This window comes from Penaeus chinensis, chromosome 32 (assembly GCF_019202785.1).
Source record: "Penaeus chinensis breed Huanghai No. 1 chromosome 32, ASM1920278v2, whole genome shotgun sequence".
Taxonomy (NCBI): Eukaryota; Metazoa; Arthropoda; class Malacostraca; order Decapoda; family Penaeidae; genus Penaeus; species Penaeus chinensis.
Window position 1 is genome coordinate 17323799 of NC_061850.1, and position 18720 is coordinate 17342518.

The window sequence follows — 18720 nt, forward strand, 5'->3', positions numbered from 1 at the left end:
AGTATTTCTATTATTTTATCATCTTTGATGTTATTAATATTTCAATAACAATTTAATAATCATAATATCAGTAAAAGCGATAACAATATCAATATTTATAGTATTAATTAGAGAAATGCATTTTCCTGCAAATTCAAGGAATGGGGAAAACAGGTGTGGTCACTAGGGCCAACTGATAGACTCCTTGATGGCTGAGCACACGTGGAGCCATCTGTATGTAACAAAACTCACAAAAATCTAAAGGGGACAGTACATAAACCTGCAGTCATTGGGTTAATATTGACATGACATACTACTTGTTGCTATTTTATTTTTTATTATACATCTTTGTAAATGTAATTCTTTATTAGTTTTATTTCTTGTAAAGTTAAAAAATATGTAATACTGTTATTGATGAGAGCAATGCTAATGACTACATCAGGGAATCCAATATTTTACATCTATTTTGTCTTATTTGCCTTTCCATTTAGTCTAAGATGTGAGACTAACATTTGTCTAGTTCCAATCTGAAACAAACTGCTTGTGTTTCATTTCATAATTATGTTGGCCTTCAACAGGAAAAACTACATTTGGTTTGAAGTAAAGGAACAGGAACAAATAATCAACAAGCCTCCTGCCACTTTCATAAAGAGACCGGGGATTCATATTGTCTGAGTATTTTGGTGTCATGTATGGATGCCTCATGCATAATTTTACTTTTGTTAAATTCTTCCATATTATTTTTTTTTTTTTTTTTTTTTTTACCAAAGCACTTTTATCACAAGTACAAAAATCGCTGTTGCACTTTTCTGTATTATATATGTGTATCATAACTAATGTGTTATACACAGCAAGTCTGCTTTAATGCGGCAAAGAGCCTTGATTAGTGTTTTGTGTTCAGCCAAAAGGTCCTTCCTTTTTTATGTGTGATTTTGAAGATTTTTCTCAAGAATGTAATTTGGCCAGGAAGTAGTGAATGACCTTTTAGACCAGGTAGATCATATAAATCATTACTTCCTAACCTTTTCTGACTGCTAAATCATTTTTTTTTGTCTATACATGAATGCAAGCCCCCCCAGAATTATCTAATTTGGAAATCCAGATAGATGCATTTATAATTTCATACAGCCTTTCTTTTCTTGTTCTTTTATAGAATAGTAATGAAGAGAATGACAATCACCAGTACCAAAAAGGAAAAGGAAAATATATAATAAAAGAAATGTTTTATTACCATTTTTTTCTGATTATGTGAATGTTAGAGAATCATCCAGTGTGAAGTGTGATAGTAAGGAAGTACTGCATTTCAGGGAAAGAATGCAAGTGAATGAACCATGATATTTGTAGAATGAAATTATAATACGGTTTCATAGATAAAGAAAGGTATCATTTATGCATTTTAGAAAACTTTAATATATGACAAAAGAAGTGTGTGTGATAGAGTAAAATGAATTATTCAGTAGAATGATCTTATCTGTGATGCAAAGAGTAGATTGTGCTACATTATAGTGTAAAATGTCAAGTACCTAATTTATGTACTGAGAGTACTGTTTATGATTAGATGTTCATTATATACTTCTAGGTGTATTAAATATTTATCTCAATATCTTTTGTGCTGTAGAATAATATAATTTTTATTTTATTTCTTCACTAAATAAAGTTCATCACTATGCAGCTCTGTAATTTCCTCAAGTAAAATGCTTCCCAAGGCCATTTCATATTATAGTCACATTTTCCCTGAATACTTATTATTTACTTATCAATATTCTTTGTCTTCTTCTAGTAATATGTTGTTCTTTTCATTCATGAATATGATTTAAAATGGCTGTGCACTGCTAAAAGAGATTCCATGAACCTCAATAAAGCCCCCTTTAAGCTTAGTAAGTTGTTTTGAACCTTGACATGGCTTGGCTTAGAAATACTGTAGTGGGTGCAGTTATGCATGATCCCTTCAAATCTGAATAAAACAAACAAGATGGATGCCAATTTTATACTTAAGTTTTTGATTACTAGATGTAGCATTTACCCACTTTGTCTTATATTTAGTGTCTGATTCAGTCCTGGACCTGTTGCAGCATAACAGAAATAGTTATCAAAACAGACCAGGTATGATTGTATTGAAGAAAATCTTCAAAAACAAGTAGGGATAGCTTTTTCTCTCACTACCTATACCAACGCTGTCCTTTGCTCCACTTCTTTCTCTTCTTTTCAAGATTTTCCCCCCCAATCCCTTGTTGTGGGGGGGCATAGGAAGCGGAGACTGGGACCCAATGCTGGGGAACTCCCCAACCTTGGGACTCCGCCCTCAACTCAACTAATTTTGCATGGTCTTTTTTCCACTTCTGCTTTTTTGTTTCTGTCCCTTCACCAACCCCTTCTACTATCCACTTCCTAAGGTGTGAGAGCCGTGCTGAAAGGATGAAAGGCTGACTTTGTGCCAGTCCTGAATGGCCTGAGGGAGCCATGGTCACGGTATTCCCCTGCTTTAGTTGTCTAGCCCTTACCCCTCAAGGGGACCCTAAGGGGTGGACTATTTCTCTCCCCAACATACTCCAGGCTTACCATGGCCAACAATGAAGATTTTATACCATTATTAGAGGCAATGAGGCTTGCCCCTTCATCAAATAGCCCCACCAATTCAAACTCTCCCGATTCCCTGACCCCAGGCTCTCCTTTGACTACGGCTCTGAACACTACAAGTAATACCCCCTCCTCAATGCCTACTAGTACAGTATTCACCCTAATCAACGTTCAAACCCCAGGAGACATTTCTACTCTCCCATCATGCTCAACTTCAACACCTCTACTCCCACAACCTTCTTTCATCAACTACCCCATCCTCCCTTATTACTACCTTACAGCCTTATTGTCCACCTCCCCATAACACTACCTCCCTCAACACTACTCCCTCTTCCACACACCCCCTTCCACACGCCCCCATCCTTCTACTACCCCCATCTCTACAAAAAAATTAAATACTCTATTAAGCCCAGCCAAATGGGACTGATTTTTCGTGGTCCTTTCCACAGCTCCCTACTCTGACAACACCCTTCTCTTCCAGCAATGTCTCCAAAACACGTAGGCAAAGTCTCTTTCCGTAGCCGACCTGACCGTCCCCGTCTCGTCACAGTAACATCTGAAAACCAACCTATAGCATTATCAAATCTAACTGATCTATATGGTAACCCCATCCCTGCAGAACCCCATCCAAACCTCAATACTTGCACCAGAACTGTTTCTATCTCCCCAGCAAATTGCCCTATAACAAAAATTGGTCAGATTGTGGTGAAGACTTACTCACCTGTCTCACGGACTATGATGCGGTATCAGTACAATGCTACTCCATTCCTTCATAAGAACCCCACTAACATTGCCAATATTACTTTCCGTAGACATGACCTTCCCTTTAATGTATACATCCGTAAAGAATCCCTCCCTGTCCGACCATATCAACTTCCTCGTCAGTGCCAAAATTGTTGGCGTATAGGACATCCTGCCAAACATTGCCGTTCCACAGCCAGATGCCCGCTATGTGCCCAACCTGGCCATACTCGATCAAACTGCTCTGCACAATCACGCACATGTGCCAACTGTGGCGGCCCCCATAATGTATTTTATAGAGGCTGCCTCACCTACAAATTTGAGTCTGAGGCAGCAACTCTCAGATTCAGACTTGGACTCACTCTACAAATTTGAGTCTGAGGCAGCAACTCTCAGATTCAGACTGGGACTCACTCTACAAATTTGAGTCTGAGGCAGCAACTCTCAGATTCAGACTTGGACTCACTCTTACTCCCTACTCCAGCAATGTTGCTCACTCTGCCACTCCCCCTACCTCCCAAGCTCCTACACCTTCCCCTAAACCTATCCCTGCTCCATCTAACTTTCCCTCTTCTATCTCCTATCTTCCTCAGTCAAATTCTTTTGCCATCCTAAATCCAGACACTCCAATTTCTACTACAGCCCCTCTCCCTCCCCGCACTACCTGCAGCAGACAGACTAAACGTTCCACCCCCTCTTCCCCTACCACACAGTCACCACCTTACTTTGCCCCTACTCACACTAGTCTTCTCCCCCCCCCCCCCTCACAAGAAAACATTTGTCTCACAAAACTCCCCTACCAACTCCATTACAGAAACTTTTGAAGATATTCAAAACTATCTACTCGAGTCCCAAACTAACACTGAAACCCCTCATCCACCTTCAAATTCCACAACTCTCGCTCCCTCCACACTCAAAGTACCTGCTGATATCCATCCTCCTCCTACTCATATCCCCCCTACACCCTGTCCTCCTACCCCCTCCCAACACAGACCCCCCCTACTCCAGCTCCACCTACATTAACCCTCCCACCATCCCCTCTATCCCTTCCACTCCCTCCTGGATACACACGTGGATCCCTTATATCACAACTATCCCCTTCCCCAGACCCTCCACCTCCTAATACCCCTCCTGATACAACAGCACCTCCCCCCTCTCTTTCCTTATCCCACCCTTTCCTTATCCCCCTTCCCCTTCAAATTCTCCAACACGTACTGTAACCGTTATCACTCATAAATCAACGAAAGAATAACTATCATTCATTGGAATATTCTCGATTTCCATTCTCACAGACCCAAGCTTCGTCATATCCTTTTTTCTTATGACCCATCTATTATATGCCTTCAAGAGACTTTTCTTACACATCCTCCTATACCAATCCCCAATTATCATTTTGTTTCTTCCCCACACTCCCTTTATCAATCAGAAAACACCTTATGTCATACCTCCCTTTCAAACCACTGTCCCTTGTACAGTTATGCGCATCTTTCTTTGCCGCTGGATCACAGTGAATTCTATCTACTTCCCTTCCCACCCCATTGACTTTGTTGCTTTTGAAAATCTAATTTCCCAACTCCAACCACCTGTTCTCATAATTGGTGATTTCAACTGCCGTGGCCGATCCCTAGACGCACGCGATTTTTTTTCATGCATTGACCTCTGTCTATGCTCCCCTTCTCTTCATTTAGATTTCCATTGGTCAGTTCTAGACTACTTTCCCTATAGTGACCACTTTCCAGTTCTCCTTTCTCTTACTTCATATGTACCACTTCCTAACTCCCCACGCTGGTGCTTTGATAGAGCCGACTGGCATACTTTCACTTCACTCTGCTATTCATATCCCTCCATCCTCCCTCTCATCCATTTCAGATATGATACAGTGTTTCATAACTACAGTCCTAAGAGCTGCCCATACAGCTATTCCTCGAATCTCAAGACCCTATACCTCCAAATGTGTTCCATGGTGGAATTCTGATTGCACCAAAGCACTTCGCTTAAAACGTGCAGCCTGGAACAGTTACTGCTACAAATGAGGTACCCCTAATCAACTATCAGCCCTTATCTCCTTTAAAAGAGCATCCGCCTGTCTTCGTCGTACAATCCGGAATAGTAAAACAAATAGCTGGCGAAATTATGTTTCCTCAGTTACATCCTGTTCATCTATCTCAAATGTTTGGCGCCGGATCCATAAACTATCAGGCAAACATCCCCCCCATCCAGCCCCCGTCCTCCATATTCGAGATACCCTCATCTCTGATCCTCTCTGATCCACTTCCCTGATGCTCATTCTTACTTTACCTGTCTCACCAGGCAATCTAAACCCCAACCTCTTGCACTCACTGCTTCCTTTGCTTCTCAGGTATCTGCCTCCTTTTCATAAGAAAACCCTTCTTTCTCTGACCTCTTCACCCAAGTACCCTCTAGAAACTCTTCAGGAAATCCAAAACTTCTAAACATGACCCAAGAGAACGCTCCTCTCTCTCACCCACCCTTCAAACCCTCTACTCCCATTCCCTCTACATTCAAAGTAACTGCTGACATCCACTCTTCCTCCCACTCTTTCCCATCCTCCCCTTCTCTACGTGCACCATCCCCCCTCTTTCCCAATTATCCTTTCCAGTCCCTCCTTGATGCTCATGTGCTTCCCTTCTTTCCGGATCCTTCCCCTCCTGACGTTCTTCCTGATACTTCTTCTACCCCTTCTACCCCTTCTATTCCCGGGGTTGTTCTCCCCCTACTTCTCCGACACGTATTTCGTACCATAATACTGTGTGACCGTTGATGTCTGGTATATTTATTCGTTTTGACCATTGACCGTTCTGGAAATCCACAAACATCGCCTCACTGAACCAAAAAAAATTCTTACCTAGGGGCTTCGCCACTAAGCCCCACTCTATTGGTATATTTTGTATATGCTGCTACCTTAGATGTTGATGTGGCAGAAAAAAAAAAAAAAAAAAATTCTTATGAGGTGGAGAAGAGGGGACAGATGTTTGCGGGACGGAGGGAGAGAATCGTCTTATACGATGAGTTGAACGAGGAGGAAGAGGGATAGGTACTGGGGAAGCAGAGAATGGTGTGTCTGAATTTAGAATGGCAAAGAATTTGACTGGGAGAGGGAGAGGGTAGAAGTGGGATGAGGAAGAGATACTGGGGAGATGTAGAAACTTGGGAAGGAGGGGAAAGAACAGAGCAAAGGACAGTGCTGGAATAAGGAGAAAGAGAAAAACCTCGTCTGTGTGCTTCCTATGTGGCCTCACTTTACGTGAAGAGAGGCCAAGATTGAAGCTGAGAATTGCCACCTCAGACTCAAACTTGTAGGTAGGGCTGTCCCTATAAAATGCATTATGAAATCCAGCACAACTGGGACATCTGCATGATTGTGCTGTGCAGTTTGATCGATTATACCCAGGTTGGGGATACATAGGGTATTGGGCTGTGGAGCGACAGTGTTTGGTAGGGTGGCCTAGACGACAACAATTCGGACATTCACGGGGGGAGGTTAATATGGTCGGACAGGGAGGGATTCTCTGATAATATAAATAATAAGGAGGAGGTAATGTCTATGGAAAGTAATCTTGGCAAGGGAAAGGCCTTAAGACGACCTCTAGGGGGAATGGTGTTGCACTGCTTCATAGTCCACAGTCTGACCTATCCTTGTCGTAGACAGGGCAGTTTGCCTACTTGTTTTTGGAGACACTGTTGGAAGAGGATAGTCTTGTCAGAGCAAGTGGCTGTAGAGGGGATTATAGAAAATCTATCCCATTTCGCTGGGTAAACAGACTATTCAAAAGGTTTGTAAAAGTCAGGGGGGGGGGGGGGGCAGAGTGAGTAGTGTTGTGAGAGGTAGTACTGCGGAGAAGTGGACAACAAGGCTGCAGAGTAGTAATAAGGGAGGAGGGGGTAGTAGATGAAGAAAGCTTTGGGGTGGAGGAGGTGAAGTAGAGGATGGTGGGAAAGAAGGAACGCTTTCTGGAGATTGAACAATGACCTAGGTGGATTGGACTGAGGTGAGGCGTGTCCAGAGGAGAGCCTATAGTCGGGGAATCGGGAGAATTTAAATATGTCGGGCTAGTTCATAAAAAGGCAAGCCTCAGTACCGCTATTAAGGGTGCACAATCTTTGACCATGGTTAGCTGGAGTATCTTGGGGAAAGAAACATTCCCCCCAGGCTTGCTGTTATTGGTGGATGCAAACCGGTCGGAGTTGCGCGTGAGAGTCACTTCGGTGACAGGCGCGGGAACATCAACTGCCCGCTTGCCGCTAGGGGTTTGCGACCCGGAAATGGCGGCTTCTTTTTGATAACGTTAACAGCTACTGTAATAATGAAAATAATTATGGTAATATTGATAATGATAATATGACGAGAACAATGATAATAATGATGAGAGTAATGATAATTATGATGAGAGTAATGATAATGACGAGAATAATGATTACTATTGTTATAAACTCCAATATTATTATTTTCACTATTATTATTTCGAATTTTTATCGTCATGATTTTTTCATACCACAATTTTAATCAACATTAATGCTGATGATGATGAGGATAGTGATTATAGTAATAACATTATAATCATTATCATGTTCTTCATGATCATAATCTCGATGATCATTATTATTATCATGATTTTTTTTACTGCTATTGCCGCCATCATCATCATTATTGTTGTTGTTGTTGTTGTTGTTGTTGTTGTTGTTGTTGTTGTTGTTGTTGTTGTTGTTGTTGTTGTTGTTGTTGTTGTTATGGTTATGATTATGATTATGATTATTATTATTCTCATGTTCATATGCGTACGTAAACACCCCGAAAATACATTTATTAAACATTTTGTTGATTTAAACTTTTATCTATAACATAAACATTGATACACTCATATCAGTGCACACTAACTCATGACTGCTGTGCATTAACCTGATATCTATGCTTATGTTATAGATTGAAGTTTAAATTAACAAAACATTTATTGGTCTAAGAACACTTGTACTCGCAAACCTTTATTTATGCTGTGATTACTACTACTGCTGCTACTGTTACAACTATTGTTATTGATACTTGCAGTTGTAGTTGTAGTTGTTTTGTTTAAATTGTGACGTTACTTTCCTTTATTTTTAGGGTGGAGAGGCCTGGGACGTCTGTTGGATATGAGACGGCACTGATATGGTGTGAATCGACCTTTAGTTGTGCTGCCATTGCATTTAAAAAAAAAAAAAAATCCTGTCTTGAACGAAACGAATTATGAGGTGATTAGCATTTTAAGAATAAGCCTTACTTGATATTGTATATTCGAAAATATAGTAACTAATGGAAACCGAATAGATCTGAAAATAATATACTAATGAGCCGAACATGCACGTGATGCACTTTCGCTGCGTACGCCATTTATTTACTCTGCAATATGTAAAACGAAGCTGAACACAAATAATTCAGAAAGGTAGACGTCGAATATAATTTTGTACAGGATAAAAAAAAATCTGTTATCAAACATTTACAGAACAAGTTTGTACAGCTGCTGTTTCATTTTGCCACAATTACATTTTTGAGATCGTAGTAAACTTGTTGAGAAAACCTGCATGTCCGTGATTACTTCGAACCTCACTCCTCACTCTATAAACCTTTATATTGAACAGTGATTTTCTTTCAAAGCTTTACATCTTTTGTGGGAGTTTTTACTTAGTAACGAAAATTACTCTATATCTAAATTGTATATATTTATATTGAGGAATTTACATAAACAAATATTTATCAATCAAAATAATAAGAACTGTAATGGTTAATGGTTAAAAGCAAAACTAAATGTCCTAGATATCTAAGGTCATGTAGCAGTATAGAAAGGTATAGTATTAATGATTCATGATTACAAAGCAAACTATGTGCTAGACAACAAAGGTCATACAGCACCATAAAGAGGTGTAATGGTGAAAAGGGTAATGAGGGGGTCAGTTGATGATTTTATGTGCTACACGTCAGAAGTCGTATAGCAGTTCAGGAAGGTAGGGATTATAATATTTTTGGTTTATTCCTTTTCTTACAATGGATATTCTTCGTGTGACATGCTGCTGTTTCATTTTGCCTCTAAATTACCGTCTGTATGCAATGAATGCCCGGGGTTGCCATCAACTGGTGGCGAGGGATTTGAACGCAGGTCACCAAGATTGCTAGACGCGATCGCTACAATACAAACTGATTGACAGATAAATACAGTAAATATCAATGGACGAATTTATCAAAGTTGACAAAGGTAGATGTGTGGGATTTTGCAAAGGTGTCCGTAAGGTAAGGGTAGGGATTAGCAAATGAGAGGGGGGGCATAAGGGCAATCAGATCACAGTTTCAGTGTAAATGTCAGGAGGGAGAGAATCTAGGGATCACATGCAGAGGGAAGCGGGAGGGATAGTAGGTTAGGAGGGAGGATAATGCGGCTGAAGCAGGTGGAACTGGGATGTGTTAGGATGTGTTGGGAGGGAGTGGGAGGAAGGGGTGTGTGTGGTGGGGGGGGGGGGGCATGAATAGGAGGAGGATAGATATCGGCAGTTACTTTGAGTGTAGAAGGAATGGGAGTAGATAGATTGGAGGATGGTTGAGGTGTAGGCATGTTATCTTGAGTCATGATTAGATAGTTTTGAATGTCTTCGAGAATTTCTGCAATGGAGCCAATTGGGTAGGTCTGAGTAACAAAGGTTTTCTTATGGGAGGAGAGGAGGGGACAGGCGTTTGAGGGGTGGAGGGAGAGGTTGATGGAGAGGATGGGGATGATGAGATGGAGCGTTTAGCTTGTCTTGCGATGAGTTGGGTGATGAGGGAGAGGGTTAGCTACCGGGGAAGTAGTGATTGGAGTGTATGGAATAGTGAAGGAGATTGGGGTGTCTGGATTGAGAATAACAAAATAATTTGACTGGGAGAGGAAGGGGGTAGAGGTGGGATGAGGAAGAGATGTGGGGGAGATGTAGAAAGATCTTGGGAGGATTGGCGAGGGGCAGAGCGATTATTGGAGTAGGGAGTGAGAGAAACCAAGCCGACGTGCTTCCTACCTGGCTTCGCGTAAAGTGAGGCCAAGTCTGAATCTGAGAGTTGCCACTTTAGACTCAAACTTGTAGGCAGGGCAGCCCCTATAAAATACATTTTGGGAGACACTAGAAAAGACACAAGTGCGCGACTGTGAAGAGCAGTTTGATCGATTATGACCAGTTTGGGCACATAAAGGGCACTGGGCTGTGGAACGGCAGTGTATGTCAGGATGGCCTAGAAGCCATCAATACTGACACTGATTGGGTTGATATGGTCGGACAGGGAGAGATTCTCTGCCAATGTGAACATTAAAGGGGAGGTCATGTCTACATGTCTACGGAAAGTAAAATTGGTGGGGGACTTACGACGGCCTCTAGGGGAAACAGTGTTGGATTGCACTGATACTGCGTTATAGTCCATGAGGCACAATATGACCATTTTTTGTCAAGACGGGAATGATCGGGGCGGCTGCGGAAGAAAGCTTTGCCTACTTGTTTTTGGACATTTCTGGAAGAGGAGAGTGTTGTCAGAGTAAGGGGCTTGGGGTGGGGTGAGGGGTGGGGGGTCACGGAAAATCGGTCCCATTTGGCTGGCTGTTTGTACAGGCGGGAGTAGTGCTGAGAGGGATAGTACTGCGAAGTGAACAATAAGGGTGTATAGTAATAATAAGGGAGGATGGGGTGGTTGTTGAAGAAAGATGTGGGACAGGAGATGAAGTAGAGGATGTTGGGAGAAGAGGAATGTCTCCCAGTGGTTCAGTATTGACCTGGGTGGATGGTATGATAGGAGGCATTGAGGAGGGGTAGTAGTAGAAGTGTTCATGGTCATGGTCAAAGGAGAGCCTGGAGTCAGGGAACCGGGAGAATTTGAATCAGTGGGGCTATTTAATAAAGGGCAACCCTTATTTCCCCTAATAATGGCATAAAGTCTTTATTATTGGCCATCGTAAACATAAGAGTATGTTGGGGAGAGAAACAGCCCATCCCTCAGGGTCACCTTGAGGGGTAAGGGCTAGACAACTGAACTGGGGGTACCGTGCCCATGGGTCAACCTCAGGCCGTTCCTTTCAACACGACCCTCAGACCTTAGGAAATGGAGAATAGAATGGTTAATAATGGTTAATGGTTAAAAGCAAAATAAATGTGCTAGACATCTAAGGTCATGTAGCACTATAGTTAATGTTAGTGAAGGGTGGTTGGGTTAGTGATTAGTTGTTAAAGCTGGGTTAAGGAATTGGTGAGTGAATGGGTTAGGGTCGGGTGAGGTAATGTAAAGGGGTTAGATTAAGTGAAGGATATATATGCGTTTGAGGAAGGAAAACAGGTTGTCAAAGCAGAAAGTGTGAGAAGTTGTGGGAGGGATCACGAAAAATCGGTCCCATTTGGCTGGGCTAAATAGATTATTTAAGAATTTTGTAGAGATGGGGGTAGTAGAAGGACGGGGGCATGTGGAAGAGGGAGTAGTGTTAAGGGAGGTAGTGTTATGGGGAGGTGGACAATAAGGTTGTAAGGTAGTATAAGGGAGGATGGGGTAGTTGATGAAGAAAGTTGTGGGGGTATAGTTGTTGAAGTTGAGCATGTTGGGAGTAGAAATGTCTCCTGGGGTGTTGATTAGGGTGGACACTGTACTAGTCGGCATTGAGGAGGGGGTATTAGTTGTAGTGTTCAGAGCCGTGGTCAAAGGAGAGCCTGGGGTCAGGGAATCGGGCGAGTTTGAATTGGTGGAGCTATTTGATGAAGAGGCAAGCCTCATTGTCTCTAATAATGGGATAAGGGCTAGACAACTAAAGCAGGGGATTACCGTGCCCATGGCTCCCTCAGGCCGTTCAGGACTGGCACAAAGTCAGCCTTTCATCCTTTCAGCACGGCTCTCACACCTTAGGAAGTGGATAGTAGAAGGGGGAAAAAAAGACCATGCAAAATTTGTTGAGTCGAGGGCTGAGTCCCAAGGTTGGGGAGTTCCCCAGCATTGGGTCCCAGTCTCCGCCTCCTAAGCCCCCCCACGACAACAACGGGCAAGGGATTGGGGGGGGGGGGGTCAGGAAAGGGAGGCTAAGAGCTTCTCGCCAATGAGAAGGAAAATTTCCTGATGTCCATATGTGGTTGTAAGTTGTTAATAGGAAGGATAATGAGGAAGATGGGAGTTGTCGGACCATACGGTAGTGAATACCGGCAGGGCCTTCATGAGTGTTGCGGCACGATTTTAGGGCAGCACTGAGTTCAGGGGAATAAAAGGGAGCATTATAGGACTCAGCAGAGGATAGGGTGAAGATAATGGGGGTACGTTCCCTGATGGTTTTAATAGAAGAGAAGTGTGGAGAAAGGTGAGAGCCACTACTGACCTGGTTGAAATAGTCACCCAGTTCATTAGCGACTTCGGGAGGATCAGAGATGAGGATATCTCGAATATGGAGGACGGGGGCTGGATGGGGGGGGGGGGGGAATGTTTGCCTGATAGTTTATGGATCCGGCGCCAAACATTTGAAATAGATGTAGAGGATGTAATTGAGGAAACATAATTTCGCCAGCTATTTGTTTTACTATTTCGGATTGTACGACGAAAACAGGCAGATGCTCTTTTAAAGGAGATAAGAGCTGATAGTTGATTAGGGGTACCTCGTTTGTAGCGGTAACTGTTCCAGGCTGCACGTTTTACACGGAGTGCTTTAGTGCAATCAGTATTCCACCATGGAACACATTTGGAGGTATAGGGTCTTGAGGTTCGAGGGATAGCTCTATGGGCAGCATTTAGGACTGTAGTTATGAAAAATTGTATCATTTCTGATACGGATGAGAGGGAAGATGGAGGGGTATGAATAGTAGAGAGTGAAGTAAAAGTATGCCAGTCAGCTCTATCAAAGCACCAGCGTGGGGAGTTGGGAAGTGGTACATATGAAGTTGGAGAAAGGAGAACTGGAAAGTGGTCACTATAGGGAAAGTGGTCTAGAACTGACCAATGGAAATCTAAATGAGGAGAAGGGGAGCATAGAGAGAGGTCAATGCATGAAAAAATCGCGTGCGTGTATCAAAGTGTGTGGGGCAATCTGTATTTAGAATAATAAGATCAGCTGTGGAAAGGAAGCGCTCTAGAGCTCGGCCACGGGTGTTGGTGATAGAATTACCCCAAAGAGTGTGGCGGCAGTTAAAATCACCTACTATGAGGAAAAGTGATTGAAGTTGCGAAATTAGGTTTTCAAAAGCGACAAAGTTAATGGGGTGGGAAGGGGAGAAGTAGACTGAAATCACTGTGATCCAGCGGCGAAGAAAGATACAAATAACTGTACAAGGGACAGTGGTTTGAAAGGGAGGTATGACATAAGGTGTTTTCTGGTCGATAAGTATGGACGAGACATAAAGGGAGTGTGGGGAAGAAACAAAATGGTAATTGGGGATTGGTATTGGAGAATGTGTAAGAAAAGTTTCTTGAAGGCATATAATGGATGGGTTATAAGAGGAGAGGATATGTCGGAGGTCAGGTCTGTGAGAGCGGAAACCGCGAATGTTCCAATGAAGGATAGTTATACTTTCTTTGATTTAGCGATAACGATTGTAGTACGTTTTGGAGAATTTGTAGCGGAAGGTGCTAGAGGGTGGGATAATGGTTAATGGTTAATGGTTAAAAGCAAATAAATGTGCTAGACATCTAAGGTCATGTAGCACTATAGTAAATGGTAGTGAAGGGTGGTTGAGTTAGTGATTAGTTGTCAAAGTTGGGCAAAGGAATTGACGAGTAAATGGGTTAAGGTTGGGTAAGGTAATGTATAGGGGTTAGATCAAGTGAAGGATGTATATGCATTTGAGGAATGAAAACAGGCTGTCAAAGCAGAAAGTGTGAGAAGTTGTGGGGGGGATCACGAAAAATCGGTCCCATTTGGCTGGGCTAAATAGATTATTTAAGAATTTTGTAGAGATGGGGGTAGTAGAAGGACGGGGGCATGTGGAAGAGGGAGTAGTGTTAAGGGAGGTAGTGTTATGGGGAGGTGGACAATAAGGTTGTAAGGTAGTATAAGGGAGGATGGGGTAGTTGATGAAGAAGGTTGTGGGGGTATAGTTGTTGAAGTTGAGCATGTTGGGAGTAGAAATGTCTCCTGGGGTGTTGATTAGGGTGGATACTGTACTAGTCGGCATTGAGGAGGGGGTATTAGTTGTAGTGTTCAGAGCCGTGGTCAAAAGAGAGCCTGGTGTCAGGGAATCGGGCGAGTTTGAATTGGTGGAGCTATTTGACGAAGAGGCAATTGCCTCTAATAATGGTATGGTTAATGGTTAATGGTTATTCACTGTTGGCCATGATAAGCCTAGAGTATGTTGGGGAGAGAAATGGTCCACCCCTCAGGGTCGCTTGAGGGGTAAGGGCTAGACAACTAAAGCAGGGGAATACCGTGCCCATGGCTCCCTCAGGCCGTTCAGGACTGGCACAAAGTCAGCCTTTCATCCTTTCAGCACGGCTCTCACACCTTAGGAAGTGGATAGTAGAAGGGGTTGGTGAAGGGACAGAAAGGAAAAAGTAGGAGGGGGAAAAAAAGACCATGCAAAATTTGTTGAGTCGAGGGCTGAGTCCCAAGGTTGGGGAGTTCCCCAGCATTGGGTCCCAGTCTCCGCCTCCTAAGCCCCCCCACGACAACAACGGGCAAGGGATTGGGGGGAGAGGGTGGGATAAAGAATGAGGTTGGGGAGGTGGTATTGTATTAGGAGGGGTGTTGGGAGGTAGAGGGTCTGGGGAATAGGGTACTTGTGACATGAGGGATTCACGTGTATATCCAGGAGGGAGTGGAAGGGATAAAGGGGATGGTGGGAGGGTTAATATAGGTTGAGGTGGAGTCGGGGGGGATGGGTTTTGTTGGGATGGGGTAGGAGGATTGGGTGTAGGGAGAATATGAGTAGGAGGAGGATGGATATCTGCAGTCACTGAGTGTGGAGGGAGCGGGAATTGTAGAATTTGAAGGTGGATGAGTATCAGTTTGGGACTCTTATTATGTAGTTCTGGATATCTTCAAGAGTTTCTGTAATGGGGTTGGTTGCGGAGTTTTGTAAGATAAAGGTTTTCTTGTGAGGGGGGGGGGGGGGAGAAGTCTGGTGTCTGAAAAATAGGGGCAAAGGAAGGTGGAGGTGATTGTGAGGTAGGGGAAGAGGGGGTGGAACGTTTATTCTGTCTGCTGCGGGTAGTGCGGGGAGGGAGAGGGGAAGGTGTTGGGGCTGTAGTAGAGATTGGAGTGTCTGGATCTAGGATGGCAAAAGAATTTGATTGGGTAGAGATTGGAGTGTCTGGGTTTAGGATGGCAAAAGAATTTGACTGGGGAAGGTAGGAGGTAGCAGAGGGGAAGTTAGATGGAAGAGGGTTGGGTTTAAGAGAGGGTGTAGGAGCTTGGGAGGTAGGGGGATTGGCAGAGTGAGCGACATTACTGGAGTAGGGGGGTAAGAGAAGAGCCTCGTTGACGTGCTTCCTGTCTGGCTTCACGTTGAGTTAGTCCAAGTCTGAATCGGAGAGTTGCTACCTCAGACTCAAATTTGTAGGTGGGGCAGCCTCTATAAAATACATTATGGGGGCCGCCACAGTTTGCACATGTGCGTGATTGTGCAGAGCAGTTTGATCGAGTATGGCCAGGTTGGGCACATAGCGGGCATCTGGCTGTGGAATGACAGTGTTTGGCTGGGTGTCCTAAACGCCAACAATTTTGGCACTGACGAGGAGGAGGTTGATATGGTCGGACAGGTAGGGATTCCCCACCTATGTAAACATTAAAGGGAAGGTCATGTCTACGGAAAGTAATTTTGGCAATGTTAATGGATTTCTTACGATTTCCTCTGGGAGGAATGGAGTAGCATTGTACATATGTTGCATCATAGTCTGTGAGACAGGCGAGTAAGTCCTCTCCACAATCTCACCATTCTTTGTCATAGATTGGGCAATCTGTTGGGGAGATAGAGACAGTTCCGGTGCAAGTATTGAGGGTTGGATGAGGTTCTGTAGGGATGGGATTACCACATAGATCAGTTAGTTTTGTTAATGCCATAGCTTGGTTTTCATTTGTTACTGTGACGAGACGGGAGTAGTCGAGTCGGCTACGGAAAGAGACTTTGCCTACTTGTTTTTTGAGTCATTGCTGGAAGAGGAGGGTGTTTTTAGAGTAGGGAGCTGTGGGGGGGATCACGAAAAATCGGTCCCATTTGGCTGGGCTAAATAGAGTATTTAGGATTCTTTTAGAGGTGGGGGTAGTAGAAGTGCGAGGACGTGTGGAGGAAGGAGGAAGGAGTAGTGTTGAGGGGGGTAGTGTTATGGGGAGGTGGGCAATAAGGTTGTAAGGTAGTAATAAGGGGAGATGGGGTGGTTGATGAAGAAGGTTGTGGGAGTAAAGGTGTTGAAGTTGAGCATGTTGGGAGAGTAGAAATGTCTCCTGGGGGTTGGTTGCTGATTAGGGTTGATACTGTACTAGTATGCATTGATAAGCGGGTAATTATTGCAGTGTTCGGAGCCGTGGTCAAAGGAGAGCCGGGATTGGGGCTATTTGATGAAGGGGCAAGCCTCATTGCCCCTAAAAGTGGGATTACGTCTTCATTATTGGCCATGATAAGCCTGGAGTATGTTGGGGAGAAAAAAAACGGTCCACCCCTCAGGGTCCCCTTGAGGGGTAAGGGCCAGGTAAGGCAGGGGAATACCGTGCCCATGGTTCCCTCAGGCCGTTCAGGACTTGCACAAAGTCAGCCTTTCATCCTTTCAGCACGGCTCTCACACCTTAGGAGGTGGATAGTAGCAGGGATTGGTGAAGGGACTGAAACGAAAAGTATGAGAGGAAAAAAGACCATGCAAAATTAGTTGAGTCGATGGCTGAGGAGTTCCCCATCACTGGGTCTCAGTCTCCGTCTCCTAAGCCCCCCCCCCCCCACGACAACAACGGGCAAAGGATTCGGGGGGATGGAGACTAGAAGGAGTTGAAGAAGAAAGGGAAATGAAAAGGGGGAGGGATAAAGACCATGCAAAATTAGTTGAGTCGAGGGTTGAGGCTCAAAACAGGGGTGATCCCCAGCACTGGGTCCCTGTCTCTGTCTCCTAAGAGGAGACAGAGACAACTGGCATGGGATTGGGGGGTATGGTATAGTATTAGAATGGGCAGGGAGGGGGGTTGAGTTAGTGATTAGTTTATATACGTTAGCAATCTAGAGAACTATTGGAAAGTGTAATGATGGATAAAGGTGATGAGCAAATGGGCTAAGGTAGGATTAAGCAAGGGGGATTAGATCAAGTGGAGGATATGTATATATCTGGAGGAATGTTTTCTGAATGTTTTCTGATGGGAGGAGAGTGAGAGATTGCATTTAGTGTCAAGGTCAAAGGAGAGCCTGGGGTCAGGGAATTGGGAGAATTAAAATCAGTAGGGCTAGATGATAACGGAGCAAACCTCAATGCCTCCAGTAAGGGTACAAAATCTTAATTACTGGCCATGGTAAGCCTGGTTTATGTTGGTGAGAAATACATTCCACTCCTTAGGATCCCCTTGAGTGGTAAGGGTTAGACAACTAACCAGGTTGTAGAAGAGAATGAAACTAAAGGGGGAAGGAGAAAAGACCATACAAAATTAGATAAGTTGAAGGCTGAGGTCCCAGCATTTCAACCTAGTCTCCATCTCCTAAGCCTCCCACAGCAACAACTGGCACTGGTGGAGGGGGGGGGGGGGATCCCACTTAATTGGGCTAAATAGTACTAAAAAAAAATAATGTAGAGGTGGGAGCAGTTGAAAGGGGAGGATGAAAGGAAAATGGAGTGTTATGGGGAGTTGCACAAGGATGAAAAGCAGTAATATGGGAGGAAGGGATTGAAAATGAAGACTGTGGAGGACCTTGGGCGAGAAGAAGTAATGTTTTCTGTAAGTGGGTGGGAGATGAGAGAGAAAAGTGTGTGTTTTTTTTTCACTCATTCTCAATACTCTTACTCTTTCTCCATTTCTGTTAGTCTGTCTCTGTCTATGTAATTTTTTTTATATACTTTTTTTGCGTGTGATCATCTGAATGCTGTTGAATTACTAAAGAATTCTTTGAACAATTAAATTCTTTGGACTTAAAATTCTCCAGTATTTCTGAATAAATACTAAAGATACTTTACTGTTCTACCAACTGTATAATGCATGGGAATTACATCATGTATATCTCTTAACAAATATATAAATGAATAAACAAATAAATAAATAAAAAGACAAAACACACTGAATTATTCCACTTTATTACACTATGTTCATATTGGGAAGTCCATAATAATATTAATAAAAAATTCTCTTCAACAAATTACAACACATACATACTGATCAACATAATCAAAATATCAACCTTTAAATACTGTACTGCAATATTAAAAATAAAATATTCCTGTACTTATAAAAAGGAGCTCCCTTTCAATCTATAATAAAAGAAGCTTATACATTA

At 43.2% G+C, this 18720-nt stretch overlaps 1 protein-coding gene across 3 annotated transcripts in view; it reads right to left on the reverse strand.

Annotated features, from left to right (window-relative positions):
• Positions 1-18501: 18501 nt before the first annotated feature.
• LOC125042567 (mediator of RNA polymerase II transcription subunit 14-like) overlaps positions 18502-18720 on the reverse strand; it is a 27052-nt gene continuing 26833 nt past the window's right edge. For all 3 annotated transcript variants that reach the window (XM_047638277.1, XM_047638275.1, XM_047638276.1), the window contains exon 26: positions 18502-18720. This exon is cut by the window's right edge and continues 1035 nt beyond it. The gene's annotated coding sequence lies outside the window, so the exon portion shown is untranslated.